Raw genomic sequence first — 11094 nt, 5'->3', positions numbered from 1 at the left:
CGCATTCATTTGTTCGGACGCTTTAAGGTGTGTGAACTGGGGAGGAGATGGCAGTAGCAACTGAAGAGCGACTGAATAGAGTTGATGTCTTCACCGCTGACAGGTGCATTCATTTGATATTGCACATACCTTCCCTGTGTTTTTGTTAAAAATGTTTTTGCTCGGTTTATTGGTTTGTAAGGCGGTGCTTTTATTCAAATCTGTTTGCCGCCCATAGCAATAGAAACGAGAAGCCAGTGAAGGCGGATGGATGGCCGAATGGGAAATCAAAGTTTTGAACCCCGTTTCTCTCGTAGCCTGCATTTGGACATCCATACATTTGTGTATTGGTCACTCTCTGTCTGGACACATGACTCCGAAACACGCCTGTGTTTGTGTAAGAGTTTGATGCCTCCACCAAATTATAAGCACAGGTAATGAGAGAATCAACTTTTTGTGTTTTCCGTTTGTCTCTAAACAATAAAAACATATTAACTCCAATTCCGTGTCTTTTTGTAAAAAACAAATATTTTTTCATGGTTTATTGGTTTGTTCGGCGGTGCTTTGATTAAAATCCGTTTGCCGCTCATCGCAAGAGAAATGAAACACAGGCTGAAAATGTTGAAAATATACACGGGCTGATTAAGATTGATCTCAGCCACTCATTTACAATAACATGCGCAGTCAAAACAGGTCAAACTGCCGTTCTGCAGACACAGAGTAAACACGTAGGAACAAACATGTTGCTGCAATGCGTCGCTATAGATCTGCTGATTTCTGGCGTCCTGTCAAAATTAAGATCGACAACTGCTGTAGAACAAATTTCTATGATTATTACAGTTATTTACGTAAAATCTAAAACTATTGGAAAACATTCATTAACAAGTTGTGGAAGTTTAAAACCTAAATAAGCGGTTGTAGTCGCAGATGGACTGCGCTCTACGTCTTTACTTGGCCATGCGCATTCAAATTATATTAATTAAACCGCGACGCAAAATCATGGAATTATGTGGTATGGATGAGACGTCTGCTATTAAGAGACACAAAAAAGCGGAGGAGAATGAAAACAAATTACGGAAGAAAAAAAATGCAAAGTAAAAGCAATAAAAACGGAAAAAAACAGTCATTCATCTTAACCACTGGAATAATGGAGGATATAGGAATGGCACCACATAATGACTAGTCATAGATAATGTTTCAATTTGAATGCGACGATATTCATTTGATGTTGCGCTTCATACTCCTCCACATTTGACCACACAACAGATGCTTAACAGTAAAATAGGTCTGTAATATATGTGTAATAGCTAGAAATGAACAGTCGGATCTCAGTTACAGTACGCTGTAGTGCTTTGGAGGCTTCTAATCAACGCTGCGCCACCTGGTGGTTAAAACGAGACTAGCTTCCTGATTTTTTCCGGCCGGCTGCATGGATTAAAAATCTTCAGTCAGCGACGCAATCGCTGCACCGTGGCGACGCGTCGGTACTGCACTAAAAACGCTAGTCACTTTGAACCGCTACCACTGTAGTTGGAGTCAGTGCATATGAAAAGCAGGTGGATCTGTTGTGCAGCAACTAGTTGCAGTGTGATTAGAATACCTGCAATTTCTGCCTATTGAGATGATTGAGCACCTAAGAGAAAGTGAGGTTCCCTGGGCTCATCATTGGTCCACTCCACACCAACCTCTGCACGCACTTGAGTTTGGTGATGAAATGAGCAACCATTCACATAAGCAGTGATCATATTTAGAATTGCATTTTGATCAAAATAGTGGTGGCGCGTAGGTTCTGGGACTGATTGGTTCATGATTGGAGGCATGTCATTCAGGGGTTCAGAGGTGCAACATTGACATGCGGCAAGGTCCATGCCCAGAGGGAACGCACGGTTTTGAGCATAGCACACCTCCACATTAAAACTCTGTAAAGACATTAACCAAGTGGCCACACAGGCGTTTGTCACAACGCCTTCTCTAATCCGCTGGCTGTTGAGAGACAGGTTGGTAGTTTGTTTCAATGATTATCTTCTGTCCACCCAGATAGTTGAAAAAGTATTTTACAGCCCACACACACAAAAAGCCCGTTGTGGCTAAACGGGCTTTTTCACAGTTTCATGGGTGCAAGAGTTTTGCACCCATTGCTACCACATGTTTGTCTTGCTCATGTAACTGGTAGAGACCAGAACTCAGGCATGTGTTGAGAATCCCACCTGCAGGTGGAATTCTTTAGTGCTGTCAGGATAGGCTAGTCATGGGGCTGCACAGAGGCAGGTTTATCATTTTAGATTTTATTGACAGACGATCGTAGCAATTAACAGCATACCTATTCAGTCCTTGTTCTCTTTTATATGGAATACGAGCAACGATCAGGTCTTCAGAGCTTGCATCGCTCTTTCCTGTTTCACACCCCAGACAAAAGGGGTGTCTTTCTTAAGGAGCTCTGTTAGAGGTTTAGCTAGGTCAGCATAGTCCTCTATGAGCTGACGGGAGTAATTGCATATGCCTAGGAAGCTGTGAAGTTGCAAAATGTTTTCAGGGCACGCCTTTTTTAGGAAAATGTTGAAGTCCGCTGGTGAGTTAGCATAGCCAAACTGGCACCTAGTGAAAGTGTACTGCCTGTTTGCCCAGGTGAATGCCAGTTTGTCTTGGTCTTGGTGTTACTGGCATGGTCCAGAACCCTGAGGCAACATCAGTGGTGGAAAACTATTTAGTATTTTTCACTCTGGGGAGCTCTTGCTGCAGCTGAGTCATAGGCCATCTGGATAGAGGGACCTGTTTGTTAAGCTGGCGGTAGTCAATGGTTAACCGCCATTTGCCATTTGGTTTAATCACTGGCCATAGTGGTGCTGAATAGGTGCTGTTTCATGGCGAATGATCCCCTTTTCAAGTAAGTTATCTATGATTTCCTGGACTGGCTCATAGGAGACAATGTGAATCTTGTATTGATGCACGGACGTGGGCGGAGAGTTGGGGAGGTGGGTATTTGCACTGTGTGAATGTTAGTCAGTCCACAGTCTAGTGAGTCTTTAGCAAACGAGGCCATACATTTGGAGGAGAGCGCACAATTTTTCTTGTTCCTTGTCGGTGTGCAGGGCATCTGCCTCTGCAACTACTTTGTCAACCTGGGCTGTAAAGTCGTCATTCGGTGCTTGTGTTACGCTTACAGGTGTGTCAGGCAGGTTATTTTCTTTGTTTGGGTCCGGCTGAGCCAAGTGTGGCTCCTGTGACAACTCCACTTGTCATACCTCTGTTTTGTATTTCCAGCAAATGAGTGGCATCTAGGCTGAGTCGTAGGGCAAAGGAAGTTAGAAGGTTGGAAGAATGCTTGGGAATGATTCAAGTGTTGTCCAGGTTGCATGGTAATGTGTATGGCCTTGTAGTTAGTATGAGCTGGTATCACTACTGGCTGTGCTGTAGCTACTTGACATGCTTCTGGAATTGTTTGTCCTGATTTCAGACCATCTGGGTCCTCAATGGTTGCAGAGGTGTTCACACCGGTAAGCGACCAAAGGATGTTGTTGACGGTATCAACCTGGACATCCATGCGGACAAGCAGGTCGCTACCAACATAGAAGGAGTATGGAAGATTAGATATGACCAGAAAGGAGTGTGTCAGGTCACTCCTGTTCCATTGTATTTTGAGTGCACAGACTCCAGCTGATTTCACAACCTTTGGATTAGGATCCATGGTGAAACGACTGGCTTTGGCTACAAACTGGATGCTTTGATAGGTTTGCAAGAGAGATTCACATAGGTCTGCGCTGATGTCAGATTTGTCCACCCAAAGTGCATGAGCTACATCATGACTACATCACCTGATGACTTTCAAGCTTCATGCCTTTAAGGACTCTTGGACAGAAATCCCCTGGAAGAGTGGGGTTTTCCAGAGTGCATAAGGTGTCTTGCTAAGTCAGAAGCTCAGTGGTTGGCAATGCCACTTGGGTTGAGGTCAAAGAGTCAGTCTCAAGTTCTGTGTTTGTGTTTCCCACAGCAGGTTCGCTAGATGGGTCGCAGGGCACTGTAAGGTTAAGGGCACAGCGCCGGGTCTCTGCAGGCTGGTGATGGGAAAGGGGCAAAGGTTCACGGACCTGAGCATAGATCTGGGAGCGCTTGAAGTCAATTATGGGTTCCAAGCAGTTCAGCAGGTCTTTGCCTATCAGCAGAGGGATTATGTCAATAGGGGAAACGTACACTGGGTGGACCAGTTTCATGGGTCCAACAGTCACATGGATCAGAGCCATTGCTGTAAGTGTAGTTCCTTTTAGGCTGTTTGGTGTTAGGTTTGATGTTCAGGGAGCAGGAGTGCAGTTGTAGGTTCTTGCCTGTCTGCTGAACCGTTGCTTTCAATTTTCTAAACAGGGCAGTGGACACCAAAGTGATATCCGCAGCTGTGTCAAGGGGAGCTTCATGATTCAATGTGCTTTCTAGTGTCACAGCTAAATAAAATTTTTGTGCAATCCCCTTTTCAGTGAGGTTACCAAGGAAATGGCGGAAAGGTGGTTCACCCTGGATAAGAGACTCATCCTCACTGGGGGACTTGTTGAAATTTAGTTGAACCACTAGGTGTTTCATACTCTTGAGTGGGGCATGTATCTGTCTTTGTGTTTTGGATCAGTGGGGGGCCGGTTTCTGATGGACCTCGGTACCATGCTTCTTCCCCAATCAAATCTGGTGGGGAGCCTGATTTTACAGCCGTCACCACCAAAACGTTGGCTGTTTTATTCTTTTTCTTTCCGAGGTCTTGGGCAACTTTTTCAAGTATCTCCAAGTCTTGTTTATCAAGGCCTGAGGTGTTAACATGTCCTTCGGACTGTCTGCGACTTGCGTTTGCTTGCGTTGTGCTAGAAATGTAGCAATGTGTGATGGCAGAGGCACGTTTCTGCATGTGGAACAGAAACACTAGGGGAAATGATGCATGTCAACCCGTACACAAGCATTCTGTCTGAGTGGTCGCTTGGTGCAGTTCTATAGGCTCACTGAATTTCAGCACCGTCAGTCAACATGATCAGGAGGCATTCCCGGGAGGAATCTCCATGAGTGTTGGTGGAGCAAGGCATACTTAACTGGCAGGGGAGATACCATGATCAAGAAGGTTGTTCGGCCATTGCACTCTGGCTGTCAGACCCCTGCGAATTCCCAAAATGGGGGAATCTTGACTGCATAATTCGTGCTGGTGGGGGACTGCGTTGGTGCTCTCCCCTTATTTCCAGTTGAAGGACAATATGCATACACGGCAATAGGCTCCTTTGAGCCCGTGTGGTTGGGCTGGCACGTGACCTTTGGCACACCTTGGTTCCTGCCTGTTTGGTTGGCAGAGCTACAGGAAGGGGGAGAGGCCTGTGAAACACTGCAAGACAGAGGCACGCGTCTTGTGACGACTGTGGCTTGTACAAGAAGGCACTTTGGCTTTGGCTATGGTGCCGGGCCATCTTAGCTCTGTTTTCTCTTCAAAACAAGTCTTTCGCCTTTTACTAAAGACTTCCGTGGAGAGGAATACTGGCGAGTTGATATGATTTTTGGCAGGCTCTACCTGCGGGCAGTGCCATCACAGTTTTGTGAAGAACACACATTTATGCGCACGCTACAGGAAGCCTCCTGTGGCATCGTTTGCTCCAGTAGGCAGGGCAAAGTACCAATGGGTCAAGTCAGCACTACGTCAGTGGGTGGAATGACTGCACTTTCCGCCGTGTCAGCTACGTTTGAGTATGACTCTGTTTCGGAGTTGTAATATCACACCCCCTCAGATCTCTTTGATCACAAGCACTTTCTTCCCACTTTCGGCTTTGTTCTACCCACAAACCTACCACTTCCAGAGCAAACACATATAACAATTTCTGCACCAAATGTGACCTCACTGAGTTCATCTTTTTAAATCTGTAAACAAGCCATGCACATCTATGTCTGAAAAAAGTCGTGCTTCCGTTAGGAGGAATGAAGGCACATCAAAATGTGAAAACGCTTTATGAATTTGTATGTCATCCTTTCGCAGGGGCCATGCTAATCTTCTCTGTATCGATTCCAATTTATCATATGTGCTGCCTGAGCAAGCACGGCAAACGTGATGCGATGAGTGCCTTATAGACCAGCTGTTGGGAAAAACCTTCCTCAAGTCGCGGTGTGGCCTGACAGGCTGCCACTAGCCTGGCAGCAAATAAGCCGATGTAGTGGTGCCGCACCTTTGAACCGACTATAGTAGCGTGGCCTTTGAGACTAACTAAGCGTGTAGACATTTGGATGATGTGAGCTGTTTGAATGAGGCCTGAATGATTTTGTTGCAAATTACAAGACAGTGTCAAGCTAACGCTGTCTGGCCAGCGCTGCTTCTGCCTCCCAGGTTTACAAAACATGCTAGTAAGTTAGCTAAGGGTCAATTGGAGGCTTAAAGGCATCTCTATGTAAAGCTGTGTCCTTTCATGTAAAGGACAAATTCGAAACGGATCAAGTTCTTACTATTTCACTGGAGGGAATATTTTGACTTTCCACCGTGTCAGTAAACATGTGACACAGCTACATTTGAATACATCTGTGGGGAAGTTGTCACTATGCACTGACATGAAATGTCAATGCCTCAACTTCCTTTGGCCTGTTTCTCATTGAAGCACAGCATGGCTACCTTGCAGAAGGCCCGCGGATATGCACAGAGAGTAGGGGCGTGGGTGGGGCTAAGCAGACACCATTGTCTGTCCAGCTCAACGCACAGCACCCTGACCAGTGAGCAGGACCAGAGGAGGCTGCCTCTGGAAGCAAAGAGGTCATGCTTCTCAGCCTTTTGGCTAAGATCAAGTGTAGTATCTGTTTCTTACCGAGTACGGTTATTGTGAGTGTGCACCCCCCCCCTGCGACGTTGCGGCGGGTTGTTATTTTTTTTCTTCCTCTTTTTTTGCTGGTTGAAGTCATGGATGCCAGAAGGGAAGGAGGTGCTGTGCCAAGTGTTGGAATAAGGTATACCATACGTTACCAATGGAAATTGGAGGGACAGGATGTGATGCCAAGGGATGTATTTTGCAGACGAGTGGTGAAGGAGCAACTGCAACTGAAGTTGGGGGATGTTTTTTGCCTGCAGTGGAACCAACAGGCAAGAGCGTATGATGTGACTTTTGCTTTGGCTGAGTTGCATCAGAGCATTTTGGCTAGCTGCCCTTTCATTTTTTTAGTGTGGTGAGCCTGGACAAACCTAATTTTCGAATTATCACAGTGCACATGTTCAACCCATTTGTGACTGATGTCGCTTTGAGGGATTTCCTTGGACGCTTTGCAGAGGTGATTTCAGCAGCAAGGTACAAGAAGGATCCCTTGGGCTTTTGGACAGGGCGGAGGCAGTTTCAGGTTCTGCTCCATCAAGACAAGGAGGGGGTAGATGGTTGGAAGCACCCACCGGCAGTTTTTCAACTTGGAGCTGACAGAGGTTACCTGTTTTATGCAGGTCAACCTCTGTTTTGTAGATGGTGCAAGAAGCATGGTCACATGGAGGTGGTTGTACGGGCTTGCAGTGCTATCTCTGTGGGCGGGAGGGACATGTGGCATCTGGGTGTCCTTATGGCAAGATGTGTCACAGTTGCAGTGAGCCTGGACACCTTTACAGGGACTGCCCAAACAGGACAAAGACTTTTGCAGAGGCTGCTAGGTAGCTGTAGGGCACTGGGTGCAGTAAATTGGAGATTCTTCCCGGGCTGATCATGTTGACTGACGGTGCTGAAATTCAATGAGCCTATAGAACTGCACCAAGCCACCACTCAGGCAGACCGCTTGTGTAGGGGTTGACAAGCAGCATTTCCCTTGTGTTTCTGTTCCACATGCAGAAACACGCCTCTGCCATCACACATTGATACATTTCCAGCACAAACGCAAGCACCACATCTACTACAAATCCAGGGCAATCGCGGACAGTCCGAAAGACACGTTATGGTGACCAACTATGCTGGTGCAGGGGAGCCAAAAATTTTGGTAGATGGCAAAAAGCAGGCTGAAAATGTAGACATCACAGCGAGGGAGGCTTTGATTGATGGTGGAGAGGAACATTCTTCACTTTCCAGAAGCGAGGCCACTGGGGAAGTTGGAGTCAGTGGAATCGAACCTCTGATGGTGAATGAAGTTTCAAGGGACAGCAGAGACTTGATTAAGGACAAGGTTTTGGTGCGCAAGGATTGCCCACCCATGGTTGAAAGTGTGACCTCGGGGGATAGGCATGACGTTGATGGGGTGGCAGTGAAAAGAATTAAGGGGCCAGTGTCTGCGCAAAGTGGACAAGAAGAAGATAGGGATAGGCAGGTAGATAGGGCGCTGTTTTTGGTTCAGTCAGTGCCGGAAGACGTAGTTGGGCAACTAGGTTTTTCAACCATTCAAGACCCTGCAATTCTAGAGATGTTTGATTTGGAATTTGCGCTGTGTTCAGAGTTACTACAACAACCTTATAAAGGAAGTATACACCTACATTTGAAGTACTTCCTTTGCCTTGACCTCTCAGATCAACATCCTCAATTCACTTTGAGACTCTCCCCTTTTAGTTCTAATTAAGTTGAACCTATCATCGACAGCCTCTGCACCTGCACAGCAAAAACCTCCCATAGATTGGTTACATCAGCGCAGGTAGACAGGGCGAGGTAGGATTAAACTAATCACAGGGTGGCATGTATGTTGGAGGAGGGACATTGCTTCCTCTCCTCCAAGGTTTTATCTACCTTTTGCTCAGTCTCTGTAATACAACCCTCTGAAGAAGCAGCTAACTGCGAAACGTTAGGGACTTTTAAGCTGGATTAAGCTTTGACCTTTTTAACTATTTTCACTCCTATTGAGTGACACTGACCAACTGGGTCAATTTTAACCTATTTTATTGGTTCTACTTGGAATAAAATTTTTAGTAGGCTTTTGACAGCTCAGTCAGGGATCTACTTAACGGGCTAGCTACACGGCTACCACCTACCATCAGCCTCTCCTCACATGCCACCTGTGGGATATGGAATTTTTTGTAAAAGCGCGACTAAATTACCATCTTACCTGAGCCAGCAGGACTGAGTTTTTGACCAACACAGACCCAGTGGATATCAGGATCCCTCCGGACACTCCATCATCTACCACTCCACCGTCAATGAGAGACCTGACGGGAGGGACACTGGCATTGGGGCCTTGGACGTCTGGCCCAAAAGGTAGGTCCCAGACTGACCATGTCTTTTGTTCACAGGTCCAAGAGAGCTTACTCCAGCTTACCAACAGGGACCTTAGCAACCTTAGATCAAGGGGAGAGTCACAATAGAAAATACTCACATCTCAGGAAAGGCAGAGTGAGGAAAACACAAAATACTAGCAGTACAGAACAGGTGGGGCCTCCTTTACAGGCTCCTCGTGTAGCATTGGATGAAGCCACTAGACAGCTCTGTAAAAGCTATTTCAAGCTCATGCAGGCTATGCATCACAAGAACATCATTGATAAGGCCATTTCCACTCAAGTGCCACCCAAAGGAATGGCTAAGCATGTTAGAAAACTTACAGGCTTCATCAAGCTCTCATCTCCCACAGAACAGGTCAGGGCAGCTGTGGAAAAAAAAAAACACACAACAGTGGATGCTAAACAACTTGTGCATTCTTCAAGACCACTAGCTGAATATAATTTTAGAATATAATCATCCCCCCTTTAATGATACTGCCTTCAGGGTTGCAATTAATTGGGCCCAAAAACGATACAAAACCAAGTTAGCCCACACCACAATCCGAGCAGCTCGTTCCCTACTGGAGAAAGGCACTGAATTGCTACACGTCTCCGGTTCCTCATCTCTTTCCCCGGTGGAGTCACCCAGGGTGGAGGTTCCAGCAGAACTAGACCTGGAGGACAGGGAGGAATTCCCACCCTTACCTGAGACCAGAGGAAGTCCCCCCCCCCTGCAGAGGGGGATAGATGTGACAAGAAGATTGAGTGGGACCCCGCAACCCCGAAACAATGAACAGGATGGAATGACAAACCACCAATCTACACCCAAAGAAAAAGAAGTTAGCCTAGTCTGTGGATGAAAGAAGTGGCAATTCCGGACCATCCACACCCCCTCCCCCCTTAGTTACCTCCTCCATTTCACAGAGTAACATTGTTATATCACCTTCAGTCCCCCTGCTTCCACAGGTTCCACCAGGTCTATCAGTCGTCATCTCGCAACACTCTCTTCATTATAGACCCAATCAAGGGCGTCTGCCCTTGATTGGGTCTTCACCCTTATCAGGAGAAGAATTCACATCCAGGATGACACCATGCAGGCAAAGAAGAAACAGGAGTGATGGCTACACAGAAACAAAGAACAGAAACAAACAAAAACACACACAAGACACCACATTTCATCAGTTCTCAGAAATTCCTTACTCTAATGTAGTAGTGAAGGACTGTAATCCATCACTTGTTATTACCCCTCTGGAAAATGAGGGAAATAACCTTTATCCTTCTGTCCTCCCACAGCGTGAGGCCGAGGAATTATCCTCACTCCACATGTCTTACCTGACTATGCCAACACAAGAGGTGGTGGGAAAACAAATGAGGACAAAAGGGCCAGAAGTGTATAACTACACAGACTGTAATTGTAGCTTGAGCCCGTCTGATCCCACCAAAGCCACCTCTATGGGACATGTGACAGTAACTGCCTCGGCCTATACACACGATGTAGATCAGGGAACTAGTGAGAGAGAGAACATGCCAGTACCAAATCCAGAATCCAGAGCTTTATGCTTACCAAACATACACAAAGCCAGGAAAGGCAGAAATATCTTAGACTGGCACCTCAGAGGTAAGAAAACTATCTGGTTCCTAGGTGACTCTAATCTCGCTCGTATCCCACCTCATAACAAGGACAACATCCAAATTGACAGCTATCCTGGGGCTGCACTCTATAATTTCCAACACCTCCTCGACAAAACTCCAGAGCACCCTGCTGTCAAATTGGTGGTCCTGTCAGTGGGAATAAACAACAAAGATCAGGACCCACGCAAAACATCCATCAAGCAGTTACGCCTCATATACAGAAGGGCACTGTCTGTTTTTCCTAATGCCAGGATTGCATTCCCTCTTATAAATTACTCACCACTTCTTCCACAGTTACAGCAGGTCAATCTCAATATAATAAATGACTATCTCCAGCAACCTCC

The 11094-nt window shown here is 46.2% G+C and overlaps 2 non-coding genes and 2 pseudogenes across 2 annotated transcripts; 3 read left to right on the top strand and 1 right to left on the bottom strand.

Annotated features, from left to right (window-relative positions):
- The first annotated feature begins 5031 nt into the window (after nt 1-5031).
- LOC114845218 (U1 spliceosomal RNA) lies at nt 5032-5178 on the top strand (annotated as a pseudogene).
- Nucleotides 5179-5407: 229 nt separating this feature from the next.
- Nucleotides 5408-5516, top strand: LOC114845230 (U5 spliceosomal RNA). Its single transcript, XR_003783842.1, has one exon. It is a non-coding gene; the product is annotated as a U5 spliceosomal RNA (small nuclear RNA).
- Nucleotides 5517-5920: 404 nt separating this feature from the next.
- Nucleotides 5921-6027, bottom strand: LOC114845231 (U6 spliceosomal RNA). The gene has a single exon (XR_003783843.1). It is a non-coding gene; the product is annotated as a U6 spliceosomal RNA (small nuclear RNA).
- A 702-nt stretch (nt 6028-6729) lies between these two features.
- LOC114845229 (U2 spliceosomal RNA) lies at nt 6730-6873 on the top strand (annotated as a pseudogene).
- Nucleotides 6874-11094: the final 4221 nt, after the last annotated feature.

The sequence above is a fragment of the Betta splendens genome, chromosome 17, assembly GCF_900634795.4.
Source record: "Betta splendens chromosome 17, fBetSpl5.4, whole genome shotgun sequence".
NCBI lineage: Eukaryota > Metazoa > Chordata > Actinopteri > Anabantiformes > Osphronemidae > Betta > Betta splendens.
This window is presented reverse-complemented; position numbering and strand designations above follow the sequence as displayed.